This window comes from Balaenoptera physalus (assembly GCF_965194825.1).
Source record: "Balaenoptera physalus genome assembly, chromosome: 3".
Taxonomy (NCBI): Eukaryota; Metazoa; Chordata; class Mammalia; order Artiodactyla; family Balaenopteridae; genus Balaenoptera; species Balaenoptera physalus.
In genome coordinates, this window is record NC_138890.1 from 16,040,560 (window position 1) to 16,056,299 (window position 15,740).

General features: G+C 53.5%; 1 protein-coding gene and 1 pseudogene across 2 annotated transcripts in view; both read right to left on the reverse strand.

Moving 5' to 3' along the window:
* The window catches only part of PGLYRP2 (peptidoglycan recognition protein 2), a 360,132-nt gene that overhangs the window by 158,741 nt on the left and 185,651 nt on the right, over positions 1 to 15,740 (reverse strand). The window lies entirely within an intron of this gene.
* LOC309657045 (thimet oligopeptidase-like) lies at positions 7,608 to 15,197 on the reverse strand (annotated as a pseudogene). The gene is made up of 7 exons (XR_014268297.1): positions 15,048 to 15,197; positions 11,111 to 11,411; positions 10,541 to 10,910; positions 10,203 to 10,461; positions 9,217 to 9,292; positions 8,984 to 9,112; positions 7,608 to 8,355 (listed from the first exon to the last, which is right to left on the reverse strand). The product of XR_014268297.1 is annotated as a thimet oligopeptidase-like (transcript).

The following is a 15,740-nucleotide window of genomic DNA, read 5'->3' on the forward strand; positions in this document are numbered from 1 at the left end:
CTATGGATTCCTTCTAGTGTAGTTTTCATTTCAGTTATTGTATTGTTCATCTCTGTTTGTTTGTTCTTTAATTCTTCTAGGTCTTTGTTAAACATTTCTCGCATCTTCTCAATCTTTGCCTCCATTCTTATTCCGAGGTCCTGGATCATCTTCACTATCATTATTCTGAATTCTTTTTCTGGAAGGTTGCCTATCTCCACTTCATTTAGTTGTTTTTCTGGGGTTTTATCTTGTTCCTTCATCTGGTTTGTAGCCCTCTGCCTTTTCATCTTGTCTGTCTTTCTGTGAATGTGGTTTTTGTTCCACAGGCTGCAAGATTATAGTTTTTCTTGCTTCTGCTGTCTGCCCTCTGGTGGTTGAGGCTATCTAAGAGGCTTGATGGGAGGCTCTGGTGGTGGGTAGAGCTGACAGTTGCTGTGGTGGTCAGAGCTCAGTAAAACTTTAATCCACTTGACTGTTGATGGGTGGGGCTGGGTTCCCTCCCTGTTGGTTGTTTTGCTTGAGGCAACCCAACACTGGAGCCTACCTGGGCTCTTTGGTGGGGCTAATAACAGACTCTGGGAGGGCTCAGGCCAAGGAGTACTTCCCAGAACTTCTGCTGCCAGTGCCCTTGTCCCGACGGTGAAACAGAGCCACCCCCCGCCTCTGCAGGAAACCTTCCAACACTAGCAGGTAGGTCTGGTTCAGTCTCCCCCGGGGTCACTGCTCCTTCCCCTGGGGCCCGATGTGCACACTATTTTGTGTGCGCCCTCCAAGAGTGGGGTCTCTGTTTCCCCCAGTCCTGTCGAAGTCCTGCAATCAATTCCCACTAGGCTTCAAAGTCTGATTCTGTATGAATTCCTCCTCCCGTTGCCGGACCCCCAGGTTGGGAAGCCTGACGTGGGGCTCAGAACCTTCACTCCAGTGGGTGGACTTCTGTGGTATAAGTGTTCGCCAGTCTGTGAGTCACCCACCCACCAGTTATGGGATTTGATTTTACTCTGATTGCGCCCCTCGTACCATCTCATTGTGGCTTCTCCCTTGTCTTTGGATGTGGGCTATCTTTTTTGGTGAGTTCCAGCGTACTCCTGTCAATGATTGTCCAGCAGCTAGTTGTGATTCTGGTGTTCTCACAAGAAGGAGTGAGAGCATATCCTTCTACTCCGCCATCTTGGTTCCTCCGAAACTCTTCTGGATTTCTTAAACTGTAAACACATACCCATATATTGTATTTTTTACAGATTTTTTTCTGTAATTGATATCTAATCTCATAGCGCTGTGGTCGGAAGAGATACTTGATAGGATTTCAATTTTCTTAAACTTACCAAGGTTTGATTTGTGACCCAAGATATGATCTATCCTGGAGAATGTTCCATGAGCATTTGAGAAGAAAGTGTATTCTGTTGTTTTTGGAGGCAATGTCCTATAAATATCAATTAAGTCCATCTGTTTAATGTATCATTTAAAGCTTGTGTTTCCTTATTTATTTTCATTTTGGGTAATCTGTCCATTGCTGAAAGTGGGGCTTTAAAGTCCCCTACTATGATTGTGTTACTGTCAATTTCCCCTTTATGGCTGTTAGCATTTGCCTTGTGTATTGAGGTGCTCCTATGTTGGGTGCATAAATACTTACAATTGTTATATCTTCTTCTTGGATTGATCCCTTGATCATTATGTAGTGTCCTTCTTTGTCTCTTGTAATAGTTTTTATTTGAAAGTCTATTTTGTCTTATATGAGAATTGCTACTCCAGCTTTCTTTTGATTTCCATTTGCATGGAATATCTTTTTCTATCCCCTCACTTTCAGTCTGTATGTGTCCCCAGGTCTCAAGTGGGTCTCTTGTATACCACATATGTACAGGTCTGAAGTGGGTATCTTGTAGACAGCATATATACGGGTCTTGTGTTTGTATTCATTCAGCCAGTCTATATCTTTTGGTGGGAGCATTTAATCCATTTACATTTAACTTAATTATCGATACGTGTATTCCTATTACCATTTTCTTAATTGTTTTGGGTTTGTTATGGTAGGTCTTTTCCTTCTCTTGTGTTTCCTGCCTAGAGAAGTTCCTTTAGCATTTGTTGTAAAGCTGGTTTGGTGGTGCTGAATTCTGTTAGCTTTTGCTTGTCTGTAAAGGTTTTAATTTCTCCGTGGAATCTGAATGAGATCCTTGCTTGGTAGAGTAGTCTTGGTTGTAGTTTTTTCCCTTTCATCACTTTAAATATGTCTTGCTACTCCCTTCTGGCTTGCAGAGTTTCTGCTGAAAGATCATCTGTTAACCTTATGGGGATTCCCTTGTATGTTATTTGTTGTTTTTCCCATGCTGCTTTTAATATTTTTTCTTTTTATTTAATTTTTGATAGTGTGATTAATATGTGCCTTGGCATGTTTCTCCTTAGATTTATCCTGTATGGGACTCTCTGCGCTTCCTGGACTTGATTATTTCCTTTCCCATATTAGGAAAGTTTTCAACTGTAATCTCTTCAAATATTTTCTCAGTCCCTTTCTTTTTCTGTTCTTCTTCTGGGGCCCCTACAATCCGAATGTTGGTGTGTTTAATGTTGTCCCAGAGGTCTCTAAGACTGTCCTCAATTCTTTTTATTCTTTTTTCTTTATTCTACTCTGCAGTAGTTATTTCCATGATTTTATCTTCCAGGTCACTTATCCATTCTTCTGCCTCAGTTATTCTGCTATTGATTCCTTCTAGAGAATTTTTAATTTCATTTATTGTGTGTTCATCATTGTTTGTTTGCTCTTTAGTTCTTCTAGGTCCTTGTTAAACGTTTCTTGTATTTTCTCCATTCTATTGCCAAGATTTTGGATCATCTTTACTATCATTAATAAATCTATAGAGACAAAATCACACAAAGAAGCATACAGATACACACTCACAAGAAGAGAGAAAAGAAAAAAAATCTATATATATACATATATATATAAAAGGAAGAGAGCAACCAAATCTATAAACAAATCTACCAATGATAATAAACTCTAAATGCTAAACTAAGATAAAAATAAAACCAGTAACCAGTCAGTCGCATACAGCAAACCCCAAGTCAATAGTTGCTCCCAAAGTCCACAGCCTCAATTTTGGGATGAGTCATTGTCTATTCTGGTATTCCACAGATGCAGGGTACATCAAATTGATTGCGGAGATTTAATCTGATGCTCCTTAGGCTGCTGGGAGAAATTTCCCTTTCTCTTCTTTGTTCGCACAGCTCCTGGGGTTCAGCTTTGGATTGGCCACGCCTCTGCGTATAGGTTGCCTGAGGGCAAGGTAGCACCTGATTAGTGGTCTCTGGCTCAGTCAGGCTGGGGGGAGGGAGGGCTACGGAATGCAGGGCGAGCCTGCAGTGTCAGAGGCTGGCGTGATGTTGCAACAGCCTGAGACGAGCAGTGTGTTCTCCCGGGGAAGTTGTCCCTGGATCACGGGACCCTGGCAGTGGCGGGCTGCACAGGCTCCCAGGAGGGGAGGTGTGGAGAGTGAGCTGCACTTGCACACAGGCTTCTTGGTGGCTGCACCTGCAGCCTTAGCGTCTCATGCCCATCTCTCGTCTTCACACTGATAGCTGTGGCTTGCGCCCATCTCTGGAGCTCATTTAGGCGGTGCTCTGAATCCCCTCTCCTTGTGCACCCCAAAACAATGGTCTCTTGCCTCTTAGGCAGGTCCAGACTTTTCCCTAGACTCCCTCCTGGCTGTGGTGCACTAGCTCCCTTCAGGCTGTGTTCATGCAGCCAACCCCAGTCCTCTCCCTGGGGTCTGACCTCTGAAGCCCGAGCCTCAGCTCCCAGCCCCGACCCGTCCCGGCCGGCAGGTAAGCAGACAAGCCTCTTAGGCTGGTGAGTGCTGGTGGCAGCGATCCTCTATGTGGGAATCTCTCCACTTTACCCTCTGCACCCCTGTTGCTGTGCTCTCCTCCGTGGCTCTGAAGCTCCCCCACCCCCGCCACCCCCTGTCCCCGCCAGTGAAGGGGCTTCCTAGTGTGTGGAAACTTTCCCTCCTTCACAGCTCCCTCCCAGAGGTTCAGGTCCCGTCCCTATTCTTTTTTCTCTGTTTTTTCTTTTTTCTTTTGCCCTACCCAGGTATGTGGGGAGTTTCTTGCCTTTTGGGAAGTCTGAGGTCTTCTGCCAGCACTCAGTAGGTGTTCTGTAGAGTTGTTCCACATGTAGATGTATTTCTGATGTATTTGTGGGGAGGAAGGTGATCTCCACGTGCTACTCCTCCACCATCTTGAAGGTCCACCACCATTTATTCTTTTTCAGTTTTGGGGAAATCATTCTTTATGGCCCCTCTGTCTGGAATGCTCTTTCTTCTTTATCTGCATGGAAGACATCTACACGTACTTCACAACCCAGATCAAATACCCACCCTCAATGTCTTTCCCCAACCCCTCTTCCATCACAGTACACAACTCTGGAAAATGCTGCCAGATTATGGGGGCATCACCCTACATATGAGGACTATCCTAGGATAAGAGCTGGATCTAACTCACTTTTGAGTCCATAGTTCCTGGAAGCTGACTGGACACACAGCAGGTCTCCATATTTGTCAGAAGAATCCAATTGATTGCCAAAAACATGTCCACTGGGTAGAGTCCAAAATTCTCACCCTCTCATCAATGCCCTTTGATAATACTCTTACTTACTATTTATCCAGTGATCAACTAAGCACCACAATGTGCTCTTATTGCTTCATTGAATCTGAGAGGCAGATGCCTTTGTTGTCTCTATTTTACAGATTAGCAGCCTGAGCATCATAGGTGACCATAATTTGACTGACCACATAGGCCATAATAAGGGTGAAAATGGAGGCCTATCGAGACCTTTTTGCCTGAGTACTCAACTGCTATATTGGACAATGTCATCCATCTTTGGGGCCCACTATGTCTTAGTTCTTTTCATGGACCACCCATCTACGGCTTAATGGGCCCAGTTCCACCTATGGCCCCACATATGTCTTGACTGAATCTGCCTTCTTCCTATGCAGAATTTCCTCAATCTAAATAAAGATGAGTATTATTGGATTGGCTTCAAGAAACAGTACTCAAAAGGCATCTACAAGTGGTAAGATGGATCGGCCCCCATCTTCACATGAGTCCCTATTTGTGGACTCAAAGCTCCTCAACCCCAGTTAGCACCCATCCCTGGAACTTGGGAGAACCTTTCCAATATATGCTTTCTCAACTGCCTCAAGGGTCTAATTTTGGCATCAACCAAACGGCCCATCTTATCTCCTGTTGTCATGCTTGGTATTATTTTGTTAGTCACAAAGGTATGTGTGTGTCTAAATTATGGATTAAATAACGTTAAACAGAAGTTTTTTAATCACAAGAAGTTATAGCACCTTTAATATGTTAAGGAGAATTGTGCACATTCTGGAGAGAAATAGACGATGTGTCATTTGTCAAGCTTAGTAAGTTCCAGAGTCTTCTGGACATATCTGGAGGCTCTAGCATCCCACAGACAACAGTGGAAGAACCACTGCTTGAAGGATTCTGTCCTAACTCCTCAGCATGTCTTTCAATAATCCTTAGATTCAGGTCCTCACTTATCTTTGAACTTCCCTTGATTTCCACTCACTTTACCAGAACTTTGCCTCAGGCCCCCTGGACCATTCTTGAGTATGTTTGCTTTCCTTCATCCCACTGCTTCTACTTCAGCTCAGGTACCATGGTCTCTGGGATGGGAAATTGCTATATATCCTGGATGTAGGCTTATCTTTATCAACCCATGCTCTGCTCATGCCAATTGTGCCATCTTCCTAAAACATGTCTTTGATATGTCTCTAGAAAACACCCCAGCTATCCAATAACATATGGATAAAGTGTAGACTCTTTACACTTAAAAGTATTGCAGCTTTTAATGCCTTTATGTTGGGGACCATTTATCTTCACATTCTCATCTCCTGCACCCCAAAGAGTTCTCCACCTCCTTGACCTAGCTAAGTGCCAGATGACTTATCTTTTTCGGCATTTATTTGCATCTTATTATACTCCCTTTGTTCTTGCTGTATCTTTTTCACAGAACAGATTTTCTTGTCTGGTGAATAGCAATATGTGTATCAAGCCCAAGACAGATGTCCATTCTAGGGGAATCAGTTCTGTCTGTAGTGTGGATTAATCAAATTCAATTCATTTCCCTACCACACTATTTAGATTTTTATGATTGACTTTATTATGATCTTCCTTTGCCTTTACTTTTCTTACTCATCGTACTGGCTGCTGTTTAAGGGCAGAGCAGGCATCCTACTCATCTAATTGTCTTCAGTATGGACTTGGTCCACAGCACATGCTCAACAAAATGTTTTGAAATGAAAGAATGAGTGTTGTAAACACTTCAAGAGACATTAAGGAGAGACTCATTTAATAGACTGTGCACCTATAATATGACAGATACCTAAAATGCATCATTCCTCTTAGTTGCAGAGATCCAGAGATGTCAAGTCACTTGTCCACTTGGGTCTAATTTCATTTGTAATGCAAGAGGTTGCACCAGATGATTGTCGTAAGATAGTGGTGCTCAACTGGTGGTGATTTGCCCTACTGGCAAATATTTGGCACTGTCTGGAAATATTCTTGTTGTCATGGCTCGGGATGGGTGCTACTCTCCTCTAGGGTGTGAAGACCAGGGATGCTGCTCAATATCATACAGTGCACAGGTTCCCCCCCCAAAAAAAACCTAAAAAAAAAAAAAAAAAAGACTATGGTCCCGAGTGTCAATAGTACCAAGATGTACAAAACCTGCTAAAACATACGGCAGAGTGTTTTGGTTTCTTGGGATTTCTCAACTGTATCAGAGGCTAGACCTTGATTTTCATGGGCAGATCTTCATCTGGGATCTTGGCAGTGAGAATCTTAGCTGGACATGGCTTACAGTGCCTTGCTCCTGCTCTGTAATTAAGGACTTAGTGACGCTTGTATGTGTTTTCACAAAAACTGGAGTCCTGGGCTTCCCTGGTGGCGCAGTGGTTGAGAATCTGCCTGCTAATGCAGGGGACATGGGTTCGAGCCCTGGTCTGGGAAGATCCCACATGCCGCGGAGCAACTGGACCCGTGAGCCACAACTACTGAGCCTGCGCGTCTGGAGCCTGTGCTCCGCAACAAGAGAGGCCACGATGGTGAGAGGTCCGCGCACCGTGATGACGAATGGCCCCCGCTTGCCGCAACTAGAGAAAGCCCTAGCACAGAAACGAAGACCCAACATAGGAATCAATCAACCAATCAATCAATAAATCTTTAAAGAGCTCTATTTCAACACTTAGGAACATCAAGCCCTACCCTGACCTAAACCTTAAAAAAAAAAAAAAAAACTGGAGTCCTCAAGAATCTGAATTCCATGACTATGTCTTCATGGAGAAGTTCAGCCACTCGATCACTGTTTTCTGTCATAAATACTGGCCCAAACATTGGATCTGACACCCCCTCACTGGAGAGCCTGCCCGGTCGGGGTGCGGGGCACCATCTCCGTCTGAACTCACCCCACAGCTCAGCCGTCTCCCAGTGACCCAGACGCGTCACCACGGCCCCAGGGCTGATCCCCGACCAAGGTCAGAACTCCCCCCAGTGTGACGGCCCCCATGCCACTCCTGTGGTAGAAGGGACGGCAGGCAGAGACCAGGAGTAGAGTCTTTTTATTAATGGCTACGTTTTCAAAGAACCGTTTTGTTACCAGGAAAGCTCCCCAGGAAGACATTGCATTAGTGCAACAAGGGGGAGCCTTGATGCCAGGCTCTCCAGACAGTTCCAGGTGGAGACTTTTGGCCTAGGCCGGCCGCTGGGGACTCAGGGGCTGGGAGGACACGCAGCCCCTCCCCCGCCCCAACGGGGCGCTAAGGCACCCGGCCCGCCTGGGTGGGCAAAACCCCGTGCCGTCAGCAGGCCGGCGGCTTGCAGCCCTCAACCTGCAGCCCTTTGCTCAGGAGGAAGGCGTCCTGCGTGGGGTCGCAACCCAGGAAGAGCTTCACCATGCCCTTGGCATCCTCGGAGCCCCCGGCCTCAGAATGCAGCTTCTGTAGTCCATGGCGACCTGCCGAGAGGGGGCGGGGCTGCAGGAGGGTGGAGCTCCGCCTTCACTGAGGGTGTGGGTGTGGCCACCTCTGCTGTGACTCAACAAAGGGCAGGGGAGCAGGGGGTCCAGGGCAGGGCCCTCAGAGCCTGGCAGGCCCAGGGGGGCGGCACAAGCATCTAGGCCCAGGCCAAGGACCTCCGTGGTGGTCTGCACGGCAGGCCGGCCTCTCACCTTGCCACTCAGGACGCCCTCCTGCTTGAAGCGTGTGTGGAACGTGTCCGTGGAGTACACCTCGCTGCACAGGTAGCCATAGGACTGGGCGTTGTAGCTTCCTGCCAGGTGGCCGAAGGTCGCAGGCAGGTGGGTCTCTGGGACACACGGGGAGAGGCTCCTGCCCGGCCCCCTGGCCGCTCCGTGCCCCTTCCCCAGAGCGGGGGCCTCAAAGCAGCCCTGTCTGAGTCCCCCGCCACTAGAGGGAGTATTGGCCCAACACTTGTAGAAAACGGGGACCTTGCGGGCAACTCAGTGGAGGGACACAAATCAATCTTTGCCGACTTTCTGCTGAAGCTCACGAGGGTTCACCCCTGAGCCTCTTACAAGGACAGCTGCCCGAGGCTCCGAGGGATGAGTCAGGGCTCGCCCTCCAGCACGGGGAGAGCGCGGGTGAAAGCGCTCACGAGGGAGTGAACCGCATCTCCGCACCGACACGCACAGGCAAACCTCGTCGACGAGTTTCGTCCGGGCTATGAAGCCCTCTCCTGCCTCTTCCAGGCTCTCCAGAAAGCATGTGCAGATACGCCCACCCCACCCTCGGACTCCGCGGGCCACAGCTGGAGGGACCAGCCCAGGAACCCAGGCAGGAAGAGGCCAGGGGTCAGCGGGCCTCGGCCAAAGCCCGTCAGTCGGTCCCCCTTCACACACCACCAGACGATCCTCTTGACCTGGGCAGTAGCTGCCAACCGACCGCTAAGGTGGGCCCGGCGCGCACTTGGCTACCTGGCGTAGCTGGGACCCAGAGGATCTCCTGGCAGAGGCGGGCATTCTCCTGGGCCGGGTCCGAGGGCGTCTGCGTGTGCAGGGCCTGGTCCACCTTGGCCAGGACGATCTGGCACAGGTTGAAGAGGCCTGGAGGGCGGGAGGAAGGAGACGGGGGGCTGGCACTGTGTCCAGGCCGTGCTTTCAGCCGGGCGGTCCGGGAGCCCCTTTCCTTTCCCTCGGCCTGGCCGCACCGGGGTTGGCCAGCCGGGACTGGATGAGCTTGTCCAGCAGCTCCTGGGGGATGGCGCTGCCCGTGCCCCACCGAGACTGGCAGCAGCGCCAGGGCTTCAAAGGGCACGGCGCTCCCGGCCCCACAGCCTTCCCTCTGGTTCTCATCACCGCCTGTCACCAGACTGGCAGGCAACGTGCCTTTCTTGTCGTTTGTCTTTTTTCCAGCCCTCAGCCACGCAAAGGTGTGAAGCCCTGACACTCGCTGCCACGAGGATGCACCCTGAGAACACGATGCTCAGGGAGAGAAATCAGACACAGAAGGACACACAGGGTGTGACCCCACTGAGGGGAAACATCCAGAACAGGTAGATCCACAGAGTCAGAGTGGGTTCCTGGTTGTCAGGAGCAGGGGAGGGGAGGGAATGATAACTAAGGGCGTGAGGGACATTTTTGGGGTGAGGGAAATGTTCCAGAACAGAGCAGTAGTGACGGTTGCACAGCTCAGTAAACTGTCCCCACGCGCTCCGGTGCAGCCTGTGAGAGCATCGCTCTCAGGACGAAGCGCTGACCGCAGGAAGAGTGAACGAACACTGGGTCCCGGACCCAGACGCTCAGCTGGGGACCCCCCCGTGGGAAAGTCACTGGGACTTGCTGAGCCTCCACCGAGACTGGCAGCAGCCCCAGGGCCTCACAGGGTGCGGCGCTCCCGGCCCCAGAGCCTACCCTCTGGTTCTCATCACCGACTGTCACCAGTCGCAGGCAACGTGCCTTTCTTGTCGTTTGTCTTTTTTGAAGGCAACTCTTGAATACATGTATTTAACATGCAGGTAATCAGTCCTGACTCCTTGATCTGGGGCTTCCAGCCTCCAGAGTCTCGAGGACATCCACTTCTGTTGTGTAAGCGCCCAGTGAGTGGGGTTTGATGAAGGAAACTGACACCGAGGGCGTCGCCACGTGCGGGGTGACATCAGTGGAAGAATCCCGTGGCGAGGGCCTGCCTGAGGACCACGGGAGAGCCCGGGCCCTCCCCGCCCCCTGCCTGCAGCCCCGCGCCCGCACCCTCCTGGGAGCGGAGCTGGTGCATCGCTTGCCAGAACTCATGGAAGTAGGTCTCCAGCTCATCATGCTGCAACAGGGAGGGCGGGTTGGGCATAGGCTTGGTGAAGTTGGCCACCATGGCCGCGATGGCAATCTGGCACCTCCCATCCTGCTGCAGGCAGCCCGGATGCAGGCCAAAGCAGGCCATGTGCCCGGACCTCCCTTCCCTGGAGAGGGACGTGGGTGAGGCCCCGCTTCCACAGAGGAGCCCCGGCCCATGGCCGACAGGTTCCCCCACGCATGCACCGAGGGTAGAGGTCCAGGTAGAACTTGCCGATGGATGACCTTGCCCGAGGCCACGTCCCGGACCGTGTAGAGCCTCACATCTTCGTGACACATGTTGGCGCCCTTCTCCAGGTCTAAGGTCAGCCCCAGCAGCTCCTGGGAGATGCCCAGCCGCCCGCGCGTGACCCCCTGCATGGGGAAGGACTCATTGAGCAGGTACTGGTCCACGTGGTAGCGCGTCTCCTCCCCCTGGTTCATGTAGTAGCGCAGGTCCTAGACGTTGATGGGCCCGACAAAGTGCAGGCCCCGCCTCTGGCACTCGGCCTTCTTTAGATCCAGGATCACGGCCGCTCCTGCTCCCCGAGGGGCTTCAGCTTCTGGGCCAGCTCATCTGTGGGTGGAGGGGAGAGGCTCGGCTATGTCCCTGTGGCAGCCCCCCAGCCGCCCCCCACCCCACGCCCCTCGAGGCAGAATGAAGGGTTGGGGAAGGCGACCCCCAAGGGCTGACACAGTGGGGTCTCAGGCAGCACCACGTCCAGTCAAGGTCCGCCTGACTCCCGTCCCCACTGGGACTCGGGGAGGCGGGGTTACCTAGGAAAGTGTTCACCAGCTGGCTGGTCTTGGCCATGTTCATCTCCAGCACGGAGTCGGCACGCGTGCTGAACCCCAGCAGGCGGGACTTCTTAGCCTGCAGCCTCACCAGCTCCCCGAGGATCGCGCAGTTCTCCTGGAACCCAGAGACAGCCAGCGCTGGGGACCGTGGGCTACGCCCTCCCCACGAGCCCCGGGCCAGGTCTCTGCGGGCAGCCAGGGCTCTCAGGCCACTGGCGGGCACAGCCAGTCCCCCTCCCTCCTCCTCCTGGCCCGGATTTCTAGACACTTTGGTGCTGTCCTAACACGTGGTCTTTATGAACACAGGTCCTTTTGGAACCAGAAACGGCGTGAACCGTGATGAGCTCTAAAGCCAAGGGCAGGAAGAAATGCGACCAGGCTCTCCAGGAGCCACCCAGGGGCCTCCCCGGGCTCAACAATACAAACTCGGCTGCCATGCAGACAGCAGCTCATCCCCACGGCGCCCGAACACCCAGACCCTGGACGGCGAGAGGCCTGTTGCTGCAGGTGGCCCAGGGCTGGCTGGTGAGGCCCGGCCCCAGGCGTACGCCACCTTCTCTGGGGCCACCTCTCCGGCTCTGCGGTGGGGTTCTCCTGGGAGCCCCCAGTCACCACAGGACCAACGTGGCCTGTCTGCAGCCCAAGAAGGTGGGGACACAAGACTGTCCCCCGTGCCCCCCGCATCACCCGCGAGGCCGAGCAAGCACCAGTGGTGTCTGCGGGGAAGATGAAGGGCTCATGCACAGCCCCCATCTACTGAAGATGCTGAAAGGGAGAAGCACAGGCTGCAGCCACACGCGGTATGGACCAAACGCAAGTGTCCTTGCAGGAACCGATGTCTGAATGTCAAGGCCGTAGCCGGCCCACAGTGAGAAGGCCCAGGCCCCACGCAAGGCACAGAGAGGGGATGGGGGGAACATCTGCGAATCTGAGCTCATCGGGCATCACCCCAGAGGGAGAGGGAGCGGGAGAGGGAGAGGGAGAGGGAGAGAGCCAGAAGGAGATACGGAGGGAGAGGGAGAGAGAGGGAGGTACAGAGGTCTCTCCGTTCCCTGGGGGTTGTCTAGTGCAGCCAAGGCTGAAAACCACTGCATTTCGGGAGATGGGTCCTCGTGGAAAAGTTAAATGGTAGCTCATGGCATTATCGACACATATTAAAAAAGCCCCAAATGTTGGGGAGTCAGGGAGGGGAGCTGGCGGCTGCCTCGTAAAGGAGGAGAGATTGGGCGTCAGAGGAGTTGTCTGTGCAGCCCGCCTCCGCCGCCCAGGGCCCCGCAGACTTCATCTCCCAGCTGTGGTCCTGGGCTGGAAGGCAGCAGGGAGGTCAGGCCGTCCAAGCATCAACGTTGACTTCAGGGCTGATCTAAAAGGCGCCTGGTGTTTGTTGAAGCAGAAAAAAGAGAAAGCAGTGGGGAGAGGATGGGAGGGGGAGGGAGCCCCCATCAGCCCTTCTCCCTGTCTCCCTCTCTGTCTCCCTGTCTCTCTCCCTCCCTCCCTCTACCTCCCTGCCTCTCACTCTCCCTCTCCCTCCATCTCTCCCTCTGCCTCTCTCCCTCCCTCTCTCCCTGTCCCTCTTGCCCTGTCCCTCTCTCCCTCCCTCCATCCCTGTCTCTCTTTCCCTGTCCCTCTCTCCCTCTCCCTCTCTCCCTGTCCCTCTCTGCCTCCCTCTCTCCCTCCCTCCACCCCTGTCCCTCTCTGCCTCCCTCTCTCCCTCCCTCCATCCCTGTCTCTCTTTCCCCGTCCCCCTCTCCCTCTCCCTCTGTCTCTCCCTCTCTGGGAGGGAGAGAGGGAGAGGGAGAGGGAGGGAGAGTGAGAAGGAGGGAAAGTGATGGAGGGAGGGAGAGGGAGAGAGGATGAGGGAGAGAGGGAGAGAAGGAGGAGAGAGGGAGAGGGAGGGAGGAAAAGACCTCTCTCTCTCTCCCTCTCTCCCCCCTCCTTCTTCCTCTCCCTCTCTCCCTCTCCCTTGTCTCTGCCTCTCCCTTGTCTCTGCCTCTCCCTCCATCTCTCCCTCTCTGGGAGGGAGTGAGGGAGATGGAGAGACGGAGGGAGAGGGAAAGGGAGGAGAGGGAGGAAGGGAGAGGGATAGAGGGAGAGAGGGAGAGACATCTTTCGCTCCCTCCGTCTATCCCTCTCTCCCTCCCTTTCTCCCTCTCCCTCCCTCCCTCTCCTCCCTCTCCTCCCTCTCCCTCTCCCTCCAACTCTCCATCTCCCTCACTCCCTCCCAGAGATGGAGAAACGGAGGAAGAGGCAGAGACAAGGGAGAGGGAGAGAGGGAGAGGGAGAGGGAGGGGGGAGAGAGGGAGAGAGGTCTCTTCCTCCCTCCCTTTCCCTCTCTCCTTCTTCTCTCCCTCTCTCCACCCTCCCTCTCCATCTCCCTCTCTCCCTCTTCCTCCCTCTCCCTCTCCCTCCATCTGTCCCTCTCCTTCTCTCCCTCTCCCTCGTCTCTGCCTCTTCCTCCATCTCTCCCTCTCTGGGAGGGAGTGAGGGAGAGGGAGAGACGGAGGGAGAGGGAGAGACAGAGAGAGGGAGAGGGAGGGAGGGAGAGGGAGAGAGGAAGGGAAAGGGCGAGGGAGGGAGAGGGAAGGAGGTCGAGACTTCTCTCCCTCTCCCTCCCCCTCCCTCTCTCCCTCTCCCTCCCTTCCTCTTCCTCTCCTAGAGGGAGGGAAGGAGAGGGAGAGACGGAGGGAGAGGAGAGGGAGGGAGCGAAGGAGAGGGGGAGTCGGAGAAGGATGTAGGGAGTGGGAGAAGGAGAGAGGGTGCCTGCTTCCCTCTCTGTCTCCCTCCCTCCCTCTCCGTGTCCCTCTCTCCTCCCTCTCCCTCTCCCTCTGTCTCTCCCTCTCTGGGAGGGAGAGAGGGAGAGGGAGAGGGAGGGAGAGTGAGAAGGAGGGAAAGTGATGGAGGGAGGGAGAGGGAGAGAGGGTGAGGGAGAGAGAGAGAGAAGGAGGAGAGAGGGAGAGGGAGGGAGGAAGAGACATCTCTCTCTCTCCCTCTCTTCCCCCTCCCTCTCCCTCTCCCTCTCTCCCTCTCCCTTGTCTCTGCCTCTCCCTCCATCTCATCTCTCCCTCTCTGGGAGGGAGTGAGGGAGATGGAGAGACGGAGGGAGAGGGAAAGTTAGAGGGAGAGGGAGGGGGGAGGGAGCGGGAGAGAGGGAGGGAGAGGGAGAGAGGGAGGGAGAGAGGGATAGAGGGAGGAAGGGAGAGATGTCTTTCCCTCCCTCCCTCTATCCCTCTCTCCCTCTCCCCCCTTTCTCTCCCTCTCCCCCTCCCTCTCCTGCTCTCTCTCCCTCTCCCTCCACCTCCTTCCCTCTCCAGAGAGGGAAGGAGGTGGAGGGAGAGGGAGAGGGAGAGGGAGGGAGGGAGAGGGAAAGAGGCAGAGGCACAGCGGAACAAGGAAACAAGGACAGGGAAACAGGCACAGGGAGAGAGGGAGGGAGAGAGGGAGAGGGAGAGAGGAAAGGGAAGAGGGAGAGGAAACAGAGAGGAAACAGGGAGAGGAAACGGGGAGAGGAAACAGGGAGAGGAAAGAGGCAGAGGGAGAGAGGGAGAGGGAAGAGGGAGAGGCAGAGGGAGGAGGGAGAGGGAGAGCGAGAGGGAAGAGGGAGAGAGGGAGAGGAAAGAGAGAGGGGGAGAGGGAGGGAGAGGGAGAGAGGGGGGGAGAGGGAGAGTCAGATGGAGAGAGAGAGGGAGAGGGAAAGAGGTAGAGGGAGAGCAGAACAGGGAAAGAGGGACAGGGAGAGAGGGAGGCAGAGAGGGAGGAGAGGAAGCAGGGAGAAAAGAGAGAAAGAACACACCATCTACGTTTCTGTCAAATGACACCGGGGATCCTTACACAAGCAGGAGAAAATAGCACAGGGAGGCTCTTTCTCAGCTGGAACGGGAACTGCAGACGGGGCCAAACACCACCAGGCTGGCCACACATGTCCAGCCGCCGCTCCAGCCCCGTCAGCCATGAGTCCGATCACCAGGGCACTGAGTGTCTGCTCCAGGGAGCTGGGGTTCACCTTCTCACCCGGGAGGACGGGCCAAGACAGCAGGGCCCCGGGCTGGACACACAGGGGGAAAAGCATCCCCACAGGACAACTTACGCGAGCAGATTCAGCTGCCAGATTCTAGAGGCCCGGGACCACCCTGTGGCCCGTGAAACCCAGGAGCCACGAGGGTCTTGCATCGTGATTCCTGTCTGTTGGACTGTCAAGTTTATGTAGGGAATCTTGGAAACAGTGGTAACAAGGCTGAATCGGAACGAGCTTTAGGCTATTATGGACACTCTTATGGAAGTGTGTGGGTTGCTAAAAACCCTCCCGGCTTCGCTCCTGTTGAACGTGAAGATCCCCGAGATGCAGCCGATGCTGTCCGAGAACTAGATGGGAGGACGCTAGGTGGCTGCCGAGTAAGAGTGGACCTGTCGAATGGGGAAAAGAGAAGTCGAAATCGTGACCGCCTCCTTCTTGGGGTCGTCGCCCTCGAGATGATTATCGGAGGAGGAGTCCTCCACCTCCCACACATCTCCAAGATGGAGAGCCTTCTCCGTCAGCCAGAGCAGGTCCCTTTCTAGATCTAGGAGAAGAGAGAGATCCCTGTCCCAGGAGAGAGATCACAAGCCGTCCCGA